The sequence below is a fragment of the Notothenia rossii genome (genome assembly GCF_949606895.1).
Source record: "Notothenia rossii genome assembly, contig: scaffold_385, whole genome shotgun sequence".
Lineage (NCBI taxonomy): Eukaryota > Metazoa > Chordata > Actinopteri > Perciformes > Nototheniidae > Notothenia > Notothenia rossii.
Window position 1 is genome coordinate 5,728 of NW_027639747.1, and position 14,022 is coordinate 19,749.

At 42.4% G+C, this 14,022-nt stretch overlaps 1 long non-coding RNA gene across 1 annotated transcript; it reads right to left on the reverse strand.

Moving 5' to 3' along the window:
- Positions 1-10,828: 10,828 nt before the first annotated feature.
- LOC307027448 lies at positions 10,829-11,510 on the reverse strand. The gene is made up of 2 exons (XR_013804638.1): positions 11,432-11,510; positions 10,829-10,962 (listed from the first exon to the last, which is right to left on the reverse strand). It is a non-coding gene; the product is annotated as an uncharacterized lncRNA (long non-coding RNA).
- Between the last annotated feature and the right edge of the window lie 2,512 nt (positions 11,511-14,022).

The window sequence follows — 14,022 nt, forward strand, 5'->3', positions numbered from 1 at the left end:
TCACCTGGAGCTGTTTGTCTTTGAGCGGTTGCTGGGCCAAAAGTAGCCTACCTGTTGATGTACTGCAAGGTAGCGTCTGTAGTGGAGGCACCGGCACGGAGGAGGAGGATGCTGGCTGGTGTGGTACAGGGTGTGGCAACGCAGGTAGTGATGGTAGTGGCACAAGGAGCTGTGCCTCGGAGGACAGCGTTGGCGGCGGCCGCCTTGATGAGTCAAGGCTTGGGCTCGCTAACTCAGCCCCCGGGTTTGCCGAGGTCAAGCTTGTGACATTAAGGCGTGCTGCTGCAACGGCAGGTGCAGGGTCACCAGCAGCACCATCGGCTGCAGTTCTTTCATCGCTATTTTGTTTTAATAAATCCCTAGACCTTTTAAGCCAATTTCTGATGTCCATTTTATAATTCAAACAGAAATGGGAGTCTACAGAATGCACAATAAACAAATCCAGAATAGGCGGCAGAGTGTGACGCTGTGATTGGTCTAAATGTGGACGAATCACAATCACAACAGACACATGAATTTATTTATTTATCGTTTACTATCTGACATCACATACATCGTAGCATAAAAGTTCACCGTTTATTTATAATTAAAAAAATGTAAATGTTATAAATAATAAAAAACGTGTTTATTGGGGGAGGGCAGGAATGTCAAATGGGAGGGCCTGGCCCTCCCTGGCCCTCCCACGGCGCCGGGCATGGTAAAGCATGGAAGAGAAATAGAGCCAGGAATAGGGTAAAACTAGGAGGAAGATATTCTTTAAGAATAAAGTCATATATCATTACCATAGACCAGAGGAGGATGATATTTTCTCCTTTGCATTTCGAGGATAAATCAAACATTTTGAAGATAAATCTAAATGTTCAGAATAGAAATCGAAATGTCAACACTTCCTCCTTTCATTTTTCGCCCCTAATTTATTTCCGTTGTAACGCTACATCATCTGGTTTAGTTTACACCTATGTTTGGCGGGACTTCATGCAATGGGGCTAATGCTTTTGCTGTAGAATGCTTCTATTAATTAATACTAATGAATAATATGAAATTAGATTTATTGCATTTGTAAAGTAACTGGCCCTGGCTGCTTCGGAGCCTTTTTAATTGCTTATAATGGCCTACGGGACTGCAGCAGTTTACTACCTTAAAATGAGCCTTAAGATGAATGGGTTAACTGAAACCAATGCTTTACTATCTCCCATTTATGTGAACGACTTTTACTGCTCTCCTTTGACATTTACAATTTAAAGCTAAGTGGGGCTCACGCTTTCTTCTTATGTTTTTTTTTTTGCAGGTTTCTTTTCCTATTTTATGGGAGAAGCAGAATCTTAACCTCAGTTATATCTAACGAGCACAAAGAGCTGACTTGTTTTGAACAAGCAGGGATTCATCGCCCTGGGTGTCAACAAGAGGACACATCACCTAACAATACACCCTCTGAGTTCAGTTCACCCTGTTAGACACAGGACATACTGAATTATGCCTGCCGGTGTGTTGTTATGCATACATCTTGTGTGTGTCCTTGTTCAGAGTGTCAGAACAGGCAGAAGTTTGCCCTGTAGCCTTGTAATCTGGGCGGTGGGTTAATAGAGAGTAATTAGCTTCCACTTTATTACATCCATAAAAAAGAACTCCTGGTTCTTTCTTCACTCCATTAATCCTTTGCTCCCTCTGCTTCCCGAAGTGCCTTTGTTAATTTATTTCCACTGGATCCTTGAATTGAATTGCATATCGAAGAAAGAAGCTTCTGTTTCAAATAAAATACATATTTAATCCTGGAAAAAAAGAACCCCTGATTCCCTGTGATCGCAATTATTGGAAGATTCTGTGCTTTATGTGAACGTCACTCCATCTGGTCAATACACACAGCTGTAAAATAATTCTGGCAAAAGACGGGGAGAAAAAGTACATGAAATTCTTAAGAGAATGCCGTGCTCAGACATTTTACATACAGTAGCCTATATCAATCTTCCTGATATAAAAGTGAATTTCTTCAAGGTATTTAACATCTGCGTCAAGAGCAGGAGGGGGCCTGGGAGTACGCTTATCCAGTCTACATGTGATTTGTAGACTTAGAGAAGGCGTATGACCGGGTTCCCAGGGAGTCACTGTGGGAGGTGCTGCGGGGGTATGGGGTGAGGGGGTCTCTACTCAGGGCCATCCAATCTCTGTACTCCCAAAGCGAGAGCTGTGTCCGGGTCCTCGGCAGTAAGTCGGACCCATTTCAGGTGAGGGTTGGCCTCCGCCAGGGCTGCGCTTTGTCACCAATCCTGTTTGTAATATACATGGATCGGATTTCGAAGCGTAGTCGTGGGGGAGGGGGTCTGCAGTTCGGTGGACTAAGGATTGCACCAGTGCTTTTTGCAGATGATGTGGTTCTGATGGCTTCATCGGTCTGCGACCTTCAGCACTCACTGGATCGGTTCGCAACCGAGTGTGAAGCGGCTGGGATGAGGATCAGCACCTCCAAATCTGAGGCCATGGTTCTCAGCAGGAAACCGATGGACTGTCCACTCCAAGTAGGGAATGAGTCCTTACCCCAAGTGAAGGAGTTCAAGTATCTCGGGGTCTTGTTCTCGAGTGAGGGAACAATGGAGCGTGAGATGGGTCGGAGAATCGGAGCAGCAGGAGCGGTACTGCAGTCGCTTTACCGCACCGTTGTGATGAAAAGGGAGCTGAGCCAGAAGGCAAAGCTCTCTGTCTACCGCGCCATTTTCGTTCCTACCCTCACCTATGGTCATGAAGGATGGGTCATGACCGAAAGAACGAGATCGCGGGTACAAGCGGCCGAGATGGGTTTTCTCCGCAGGGTGGCTGGTGTCTCCCTTAGGGATAAGGTGAGAAGTTCGGTCATCCGGGAGGGACTCGGAGTTGAACCGCTCCTCCTTCGCATCGAAAGGAGCCAGTTGAGGTGGTTCGGGGACATAGCTAGGATGCCACCTGGGCGCCTCCCTAGGAAGTTGTTCCAGGCACGTCCAGCTGGGAAGAGACCAAGGGGTAGACCTAGGACCAGGTGGAGGGATTATATCTCTTCGCTGGCCTTGGGGCGCCTTGGGATCCCCCAGTCAGAGCTGGTTGATGTGGCCAGGGAAAAGAAAGTTTGGGGCTCTCTGCTTAAACTGCTACCTCTGCGACCCGACCACGGATAAGCGGGAGAAGATGGATGGATGGATGGTCAAGAGCAGAGCACTTGTTTCCACTGCCTGCAATACGGCAGAGGTGAAAGGTGTTGAATTTGAACCCACAGAGTCTAGTGCAAAAGCAGCATAGAGTGATACAGGAATGAGTCTTAAAACCTGTAAATCAGTTAGCATTTTAACACTCCCGCTTCCCTTGTCTCAAAGTCAACGTGTTTTTGGTTAAAAAAGGCTGTTGAGTTTTTCACGTTTTGTTCTCCGGCATAATCAGCAGTGCTTGATAAAAATCCTTTGAAGTATGTCACACGATATCCCTGAAGGACAGTATCCCAGTTTAAGTCCTGAAATTCGCAAATTAGTTAGCATTTTACGTTTACTCGTTACGAAAGTCAATAGATTTTTTACTTAGGTATCGGAAATAAGATCTGTGGTTAATGCAGGCTTAAGAAATATTAACGTTTTATTCTACAATATAAAATACATCAGTAGATAACCCCAACCGTGAATGTCTGAAGCTTCAATGTGTCTTAAAAACGGTTGTTACCAACAGGTAGCTAAATAAACGAATAGGCATCATCATACTGAAACTAATTTGCCTTTAGCTTAACCGTGGGGATTTAGTTTGGTTATAGCCTAAAGATAATTATTTACGTCAGCCGATTGCATTTACGCTTTATTAAAAATCGTAAAGTGGTTTTAATGTAGGCCTACATATAAAAAAACGTGTGTTTGCGGCAGAGTTTATCACTTTTTTTCGAGGGAGCACTTACGATGCTATCTTCTGGGTCAGCTTTCCAAAATATGTAATTGCTGCGCCACACTATACTGTGTGTGATTTATTCTTCATATACCCTTTTAAGATGAGTACTTAATGCAGTACTTTTTTTTTTATCATAGAGTCTTTCTGAGAGGGGTTTGGACAGTCAAAGTGCCAGAAATAGTGCCAGATATAGGCAGGAAAGAAAAGGCCTGGATGTAGGTACATTTCAGCATGTTAACTGTTACATAGATCACAGACGGAGCCAGTCCCCTCCTCTCTAAATGACGAATGATTTAACTTGAAAGGCTAGCAGACTGTAATGAAAGCTCTTTTACAATGATAGGCGCAGTTGCAGTCCCCACAGGTGTAAAATGTCCTTTACCATCTCCACGGTTTGACTTTCCCCTCTGTTGAGAGACAAAAAGAAGACGTTGTGCCACTCCGATGCTCTTCACATCAACATTATGAACCGATGAAACATAATGAAATGACTCAGCTGCAGCCCTCGGGCTACCCCTGCACCCAGGATGCAACGCTGCATGTGCTTGTGTGTGTATGTCATTGTGCGGGTTTATTCCCCCTCAGGCCATCTTCTGTTCTCTCTTTTCTCTCTGTGTGGCTGTCCTCCTGTGATAATGGCCCGTTGACTCTGAGCCCTTCTTGAAATCAACACAATACACTCTTATGTGTGTGTCAATGTCTCAAAGTCTTTCCCTAAATCTTCAAAAGAGAACAGACATAGTTTTTCATTAGCAACACAGAAAAAGGAAAAGATGGAGCTACGTTTAGATAGACACATTTAGTGCATTATGAGGGCATTTTAGTAAATGATATCTTTAAAACCAATGGACACATAGTGCTTTCTCATGCACTGCAATGTCTACAACATTATAGATTCATTTTCATGTTGAAGTGTTTAATGTATTGGCATCTTACACAATAATCACTTTTAAAGCATCCTAGATTCTTTTAAAAGCATGAAAATGCATTTGACTTTACTTGCTACCAACAATGAAACGTCATATCAAAGCATGCATAGATTAAATGATTGATTCCTCTTTTGGATCCATTTATTGATGTCTGATAAATTGTTGGTTTGAAAAGAAATAGACACAGGTTTATTAGCGCTACTCATTGAAGGGGTCCTATTGTGCTTTCTGGGGTTTTCTCTTCCTATAGTGTGCTATGTTTTTGTGCATGTAAATGCAGAGGCTAAAGTCCCAAAGTTCCCTCCAGTGGAAGAAAAAGCGCTGTTTGATCATTTACTCATGTAAACATCTCACAGTAAAGGCACACATTCAATTATAAAACCTAAAAATTAGCATAAAATTGCCCTTTTTGGGATGAAAAGGTCTTTGTTATCACATTTTAATTTCTCTTCTTCAAAGATATAAACTTGATTTCAAATCTTCCGATAAACTTCTTTTCATTCCATTAAGAGAACCATTCATCTCAAGTTTAGATATGATCCTGACCAATTCCATGTAGTTTGTGTAATTACCCGTACCCTTATTACTAGGAATAAGTAAGCATATTTCTTCTTGATCTCTTCTGGTAGGATTTTTTATTTTGAGAAATAACAAAACCAATAAACAATTTTCTTAAAGAATCTTCAGAGAAGCCATTTACATGACATGACCTACATACTGTATATGATATGTGTATACGTTTCCGACATATTGCACATGGAACACGGCTACTCTGAGTGCATAACATGCTAAGGTTGCACAGAAGCAGGAGAGACTCGCTCAAACACAACATGTGCTCGAAAGCTCTGATCTGATGTTATCAGCTTTCACATGGTGTGTGTTTTGCATGCATGTGTATGACGTATGTGCTTTGAGTATGGATGTTAGATGTCCATGTGATCGTCCTAACACAACCTGTCTGCAGGGGTTCAAACAGTGTGCAGGTCTTTTTTCCCACAATGAGTCTCCTTCCTCTTTTAGGTCTCTCTTCCACACATGATTTTGTGTACTCCATCTTATGGACTCTTTCACAGAAACACGCCTGCCTCCCTTATAAATGTCTTTCTTCTTCTTCTTTACTCCCTCACTTCTGAAAGAAAAGATTAATCTAAACTGCCCTCTTTTCTTGGAAATCAGAGTGTTCATTTATTAAACGGCCTCACACAGACACATAACAGCACCACCAGCATGTGAAATTATTAAAGACACACTTTCACCTTGGACGGGGTCAGGATCACCACGGAAGCCGTGCTTATCTTTGCTAAAGATAATAATGTAGTAGTCATCCGGTGGGAGAAAGCAGTGGAACAGCAATGTTGCTTCAACGTCTTCTGGACTTGCAATCCTTATAAAGGATTTTCTATGGGGGAATGTGACTTTCCCTAATTCAATTTCTCCCTCTCTGTCCCTTGTCCTTTAGTGACACCCTCACAGTAATTAAAGCGGTTAAAAAATAATCATAACACTATTCATCCGCAGTGAAACTTAACGCATGATAGTGTGCACATGGTGTAAGCAGTGCAAAGTGAGCAGCTTAGTACATGTAGTATGCCACAAAGGGGGCTCTTCCTCTCCCCCTCTGTCACTCTCTCTTTCTGTTTCACACACATTGTGCATAGTCATTCATCATGCTATCACCTTCCTTTGCAGAAAAACAAAACAATATAGCACTCTCTATGTATAATCAGAATCAGAATACCTTTATTAGTCCCACAGAGGGGAAATGTACGTAGTTATAGCAGAAAAAAGAGCCACAGACAGCTTAATGTTACATAATGTTAGATGCATTAAAAAGTACTAAGTTATGATATAATAAAAAATATATAAAAAAAATAAAAAGTTACATAATTTTCAAAATACCCATCCTGTAAGAGTTCTTAGGATTTAGCAGCCAGGTATATATAGCACAGTTTTAACAGCATATATATATATATATATATATATTCAGTGCTTGAATTGGAATAAAAAAAGGTGCCAGTACTCTAAATCAGCAACAAGTATTTGGCACAAAGTCATAGTATATCCTATAATGCTGGTGGGTTTGTCTCTTTTCTGTATATTTTAGAAAGGCTCACTGTACTTAAACAAAATGACTCAGGGTGCATCTGAGATTAGAGGGGGTGCAGTGGTAAAGTGCTATTTTTATAAGTGGGGAGTGGACCTGACACCCTCTAGTCTAGGGGGGTCCGGGGGCATGCTCCCCCGGGAATTTTCTTTTTAAAATATTGAAGTTAGATGCATCAATCTGGTGCACTTTGAGAGCAAAATGAAGAGATATATGGATACCTCTCAACATCCATAATGAAAAAACTGTAAACAGATTTACTTTTTCTTTATGGATATAAAATAAAGTAAAGCTTGACTCCTACTGGCTGGTTAAATGACTCTTCGTCCCTGAGGCCACTACCAGTTTTTTGTGCCCTTTTGCTGGATTTATTTGTCAATAGCGTTGCTGCACAAAGTGATAGCCCTCTAGTTTAAATCTACTACCCCAAAAGAAACATATGGAGATGGGTTACTATTTAAAAACATTTGAAAATCTATTTGGGAACAGTGGGGCCGGGCCTCAAATCTTATATGGGGGTCCGGGGGCATGCTCCCCCGGTGAGATTTTTTTTTAAATGTCGGACTTAAATGCATCAATCTGGTGCATTTTGAGGGGGAAATAAAGAGACTACACCCATATGAAACAAAAATGTATACATTTAAATAATCATAAAATCATAAGTACATGGCCATAACCAATAACATACAATATCCAATATGAAAAAACATTGAAACTTGTTTATTTATTTGTTTTTGGTTCATTTATAGTTGTGAGTGTGTCTGGGCTCCTGCATCAGCCTCTCCTGTCTCCCTCCTCTCCCCCCTGCTCCTCTTTGAGGCAACAGCAAAGACTAGTTTTAGCTCTCAACAAGTTTATCTTACCTTTTTTCACCTAGTTAACATTTTGTTTGTATTATTCATGCATATTTTACTAATCACTACCCCCTCAAATGGAAATACGTGTTTACATAAATCAGGGCTCTCAAGTTTTGAACAGAGTTCAGAGTGTGATTTTGGCAGCGGTGTTTGGTACTCCAACTTCTGGCTCCCCTCAAAGTTCCCATGAAGCCCTCTGTACAGCGAATGTCAACGGGGGGGGGGGGGGGGGGGGGGGGGCTGCTAGTGGAGTATGAAGCCCTCTGTATCGCGGATGTCAACGGGGGGTGGGGGGGGGGTGCTAGTTTGTTTACAAAATTGCGACGCAACTTGGTGGGCGGTACCCTGGACTGAAATCTCTGTGTGAGAAATACAAGGTGTGGCGTGTGATTGTGTGAATGGAGTGAAATGCGTGTGTCTTGAGAGCTCTGCATAAATGGTGACCGAACCATTTGAGACCCACTGAGATAACTTAAACTGAGTTAACTATCTAAACACTCAGAGAGTAATTTACCTCACCAGAGCTGTAGTTATCAGCCTCTCAGTCTGACAGCAAAGGACTCTCCCTCCACCTTGTTGTTGAAACAGCTCCTTATATCCGTTAGCGCAGCTAGCTAGCACCAGATGCTAACAACAATACACGTAACCGGTGCGCGCGCTTTCTCGCTCGCTCGCGCCACACATACACCAACACACACCCTCCCGAGCTTCAATGACACACAGAGACCAATCGAGGGCATTAGTATGATCTGTATGAAAGTGGCAATGTCGGCAGGCCACGTCATGTAGACAGCCAGTCACCCTCTGTGAGGCAGAGTCAGACCCACATTTGCTCTGCGTTGCGTTCACAATATATACGTATAAAAAAAATCCTCAGGCCAGCAGGCCACTTAACAGGCCAGGCCATTGGGAAACCTCCCGGTCCCCCCGATGGCCAGTCCGGGCCGTCATGACGTGCCGCCGGCGGCCGGCGGCTGAGTACCGGCACCTTGCCGGTACTCAGTAAGAAGTGCCGGTACCACATGGGTAAAAACAGTAACGGGGAGTACCGGCCCAATTCAAGCACTGTATATATTGCACATATTGCACATAGTTGGATGGTATTTAACAGCAAGGGGTGTTATAGTCTGTGTTGTGGTGTGTGTGTGTGGGGGGGGGGGGGTTCTACTAGGGGCTGTGCTGGTTGTATAGTCTGACCGCTACAGGAAGGAAGGACCTGCGGTATCTCTCCGTGAGACAGCGGGGGTACAGCAGCCTATCGCTGAAGGAGCTGCACAGTGAGGACAGGGTGTTCTGGAGGGGGAGGGACACATTGTCCAGCTTGGCTGCCATTTTCCTGTCTCCCACCACCTTCAGTGTCCAGAGGACTCCCCAGGACAGAACTGGCCTTCCTTACCAATCTGTTCAGTCTCTTCCCGTCAGCAACCGAGATGCTGCTGCCCCAGCAGGCCACAATATAGAAAATGGCTAATGCCACAACAGAGTCAAAGAAGGTCTGAAGGAGTGCCCCCTGCACCCCGAAATACCTCAGTCTCCTCAGCAGAAAGAGTCTGCTCTGTCCTTTCTTGTACATAGCAGCAGAATTATCAGTCCAGTCCAGTTTATTGTTCAGATGAACGCCCAGGTATTTGTAAGATTTCACAATCTCAATGTCCGCTCCCTGGATGTTCACTGGTGTCGGGGGGGGGAGTGTTGGCGCCGTCTGAAATCCACCGCCAGCTCCTTGGTCTTCGCTGCGTTGAGCTGGAGGTGGTTCCTCTGGCACCAGAGGGTGAAGTCCTGCGTCAGCTCCCTGTACTCCCTGTCGTCCTCGCAACAAATGGGTAGCCCAAGGGCGCTTACAAAAGCCAGAGTCTGTTAGTCTAGTCCAGGGGTTGGCAACCCGCGGCCCACGGGCCGCATGCGGCCCTTTAAACCCTCTGCTCTGGCTCCCATGAGCTTAGACAAAAATAAGAAGGAAATAAAATAAAAGTATTTGTAGGACTATTTATATGTTGTTGCATGGTTGAAAATGTTTCGTATCTTGTATTTTGAGGTGATACTGTGATACATAAATAAAAAACAAAACGGTTTTAATTAGGTCAACTAAAATATGCGTCACATCCTGCTACGGTCCCGCGCGAGCGCCTTTTTATTGGAGGCGCTCGTGCGGGAACCCCCGGCTCGATGAGCAAACTATGGATAAATCAAAGAAAAGTACCGGAGGAACACAGGATTTAATTCTGCCTGGACAGAGTTATATGCTTTCACAGCAAACGATGCTGGTATGTTTGATATGTAGAGAGAAGTTGTCAACGGTGCTGCAGCCTTTACGCACTGTTGACCTAAATTATCCGGCTAAAATAACTGGATGGCCTACCTGCCTGTCAGCCTTCCATCTGTGCACAAACTTATCTCGTGGCCTCATTGATAATGCGCGTTCGTGTGTGTTGGAGGAGGGACTCTGTAAGAAAGTCTGAAGGAAGAGGCCTATTTTTTCCGGTTGTGTATTTTCAAATTCTAGCGCACTCGAGCTGGTTTCTCCATTCTTACTACCTTTAACTCTTTTTAGGGTACAGCCAGAGCCATATAGATAGAAGAGTTACGACAGCGGAAGTCCAAAAACGGTTATCGTCACGTGGTTCATGCAGACGAGGATCGTTCCCCGGAAGTTCATGGCGGGCAATGTGAATGCATTGATAACAGGAGATAGAACTACGATTTTTGGTAATTATTAGTGAATAAAGGTTTTGATTTACAATAGTTATACAACAAATCGATATGTGTATGTATTTACATCAATATGTTTTAAAAAATAAAATAGAATTTGCTAATATTAATTGATAATATTAGGATTAGTGTGAACAACTAGTTTACATGTTAGGCTCAAATCGCTCCGAGAAAGGAGTACGAATGTACGGCTTCCCCACTGACACAGAGCGGAGGAAAAAATGGCTGGCTCAAGTCAGCAGTAGCAATTTCACGACCAACAGCAAAAAATATGTGAGGTTATTATATACAAACACTGCATTTGCACTTTTTCACAAAACGAAAACTACACCATTGGGAAAGCTTAATGTTTTGTTTAATACAAAAAAACAGGGAAAGGCTTGAAAAACACTGAGAGTTGAGACTCAGGGTGCAGGGTGAGGGTCTCAGTGCAGGTATTCAGGCTCCATTGAATCCCCCTCTGGTTCTTGTGCTGAAAGAGGGAGTAACAGACAGGAGAAAGGGTTATACACACCTATATAGCACACCTATTGGATGGGAAATTGCCTTGGGGAGATAAGGTGTGGTCTTTGTTCCCAACTGAAGTTATGGAACTTTATTATTTGTGAGTTTAACAAAGTATGACAAATGGCATCAGTAACAGATGTGAAATGAATTTCTATAAAGTTGTCTCACATTCTTGGTCATATTTTATAAACAGTATGTAATGAGTATAACATGTCCAGTAAGTATAAAGTGTTTCCTAATACTGTGTATTCAACCACTATGGTATAGTGTATGCCGGTACTATGGTATGGTATCCTAGCTTAATCTGTTATCTGTAAACATTCCCTAAATCTACTAATTTAGGGATAATCCACTGACATCCTTTAATACACATGTTAATTTGAATCAGATGTACTGATAATATCCGCAATATAAATCTTTAAACTTCTTCTTACCTTTAAAAGTCCGTCACGAACGGGCTATTATGCTGCAACTCTACAGCTCTGTTAGCCTTGGCGCTAACTTCCGGGGAACCTATGAGAGGCTCCACGATCCGCCATTGCTGTAAAAAAGTGGTCCATTGGAGTGAACGGAGATGACGTAACTCTCAGTCTATATGGCGCTGGGTACAGCTATATGTTTTATTTATTTCAAAGTGGGCCCATTTTAATAATATTTTTTTTTCCTTCAAATGTGCAGAGGACTCCCCAAGTGCTGTGTTTAATTTATTTTAAAGTAGGCCTGTGTATTATTTGTAATTCTCCTTATAGGAGTTCTTTGTTTCTTATTAGAGGTTAACAGTTGTATATAATGTAATAAATAGCCTAATAAATGCAAAAAAACTGTAGTTTTTGTCTGATATAACAATAAATAAAACTTTATTAGCTATCAAGCTATGAAATATGTTTTGCGGCTCCAGACAAAAAAATGTTTGGGAAAAAGGAGCAAAATGGCTCTTTTGGTCAAAAAGGTTGCACACCCCTGGTCTAGTCCATGAGAGCTAAATTGATACTATAGTTTTCTTTTAAGTCTGGTTTGGTTTCACAGTTAAAAAATGTACCCAATAATAAGGGGTAAACATGGAAATATATTTAGGTGACCCAAAAGGTTACAATTATATTTGAAGACCTGAAAACACGTGAAACATGGAGAACACTCAAACCGGACAATCCTTGGTACAGCCTGCTATCAACAGATAAAAAGGTACAGAAGAGGATGCTTTATCCTGTTCTTTTACCTTTTGCACCATAATTAACTCGAAGAACATCTTGCTGAATTGAAGAAAGCTTCGGACTAGCAATTTCATTTGTTTATTGAGGTAATAAATCAAGTAAGAATAGGTTATTTTTCTTATATACTTCTATGCAATCAGACTTATTTGGCAACTATTTAAATTGCCCACTGCTAGCCATCAAAAATACTATACTGTAAGTGTAAGGGACTTCTGCATTGGCTTCCCTTTTCAGACTTGGAGGTAGCATCTTGGTGTGGACTAAGCCTTGGCTTGAGCATGTATTTTAAAGTATTTAAACTGCAGTAATGTTCCACATATATGTTCTTGCTGTCCTTGCACTTTTATGTTTTTAACTACAAGCCTGGGTGAAGAGTATTGAGATTGGCCTGACCCAGATGGTAATCATGTGTGACTGAAGAAATACAAACCAAATGTTGGGGCAGTTTCTACATTCCTTTATGGGGAGTTTAATAAACTGAATGCATAAAAGATCAGTAACATCATTCTGCTATTGATTTACTTTTGCAAAAGCAGGTGCAGTTCAGTTTTTTTATTTACTAAATCCTTCTTTGACCAGTGTTCTTCTTTTTTTTCTTCTGCAGCTCCATTTTTAGGATTGTGTTAAAGGTCCCATGTCATGCTTTTCCGGTTATTACCCGTCCCCTTGTGTGTTATGAAGGTTTCTATGCATGTAAACGGTCTGCAGAGTCAAAACCCTCAAAGTACACCCTGTAGCGAGTAAAACTCTAACACAGAAAATAACTCCCCAAAACGCCTCGTTGGAGATACGTCACTGTCCATTGATTCTTCCGGGTACCGCATGATGTCATGCGTTACCCGGAACCAAATGGACCAATCCATGGAGCCGTTATGTTACGTCCGCGGAGCCGTTACGTTAAGCCCCCGCTGATTGGTCCAAATTGACCAATCCACGGACTTCCTCACACACACACACAGTGCAGGCAGCTCTGCTGATCTCTCCTCCCTGGCTGCAGGCTGATAACAGACAGTTGGGATCGCGGCAAAATTCTCTCTGCAGACCCATTCTCACAGCGTTTATCAACCTTTTTCTTACTCAATATCAAGCCACACTTATTGTTTTTACTTCGGCTGTGACTTTGTGTGTGCTCAGGGTGAGTTTGGCTGTGTTTCACTGTCGCAAGGAAACCACACCTCCACGGAGCTCAGCGCGATTCACAACGTCCCGACCAATCAGAGCACACAGTGCTCACAGGGAGGGTGGGGGCTGGAGCTATTGGCGGTACAACGAGCCGTTAAAGGCAGAGAGTGAAATTCAGTGAATACACGTAGTTTAGAAATGAGAAACCAAAGTGATTTTGGAAAATTGCACAATATAAATCTATTCTAGTAGACCTCAACGATGGAATTATGATCACTGGAAATGGCAATGACATGGGAACTTTAATGTGAATCAAATCAGTTTTGTTTGGGACCCTTTATATTTGCCAAGTCAACAACATTAACCATTACACATATGGAATGTGGTGGGTGTACCAGACAGGCTGACTGTTCATGGAGATGACTACAAGTGTAACCTGTTTCAGATAGGATGGAAATGAGTTGATTTGCCATCATGAGTCAGCACATGCCAATATAAGATGAGCAGGTTTCTTCCTTAAAGGTCCCATGTCATGGCCATTTCCACTGATCATAATTCCATTGTTGAGGTCTACTAGAATAGATTTATATTGTGCAATTTTATTCGGAGATTCGGAGTAAACGGTTGCATTGGACAAATCTTTTTTTTTTTTGTTCAAGCATGCTAAAGAGTCTAGAAAAAGTTTTTTTACT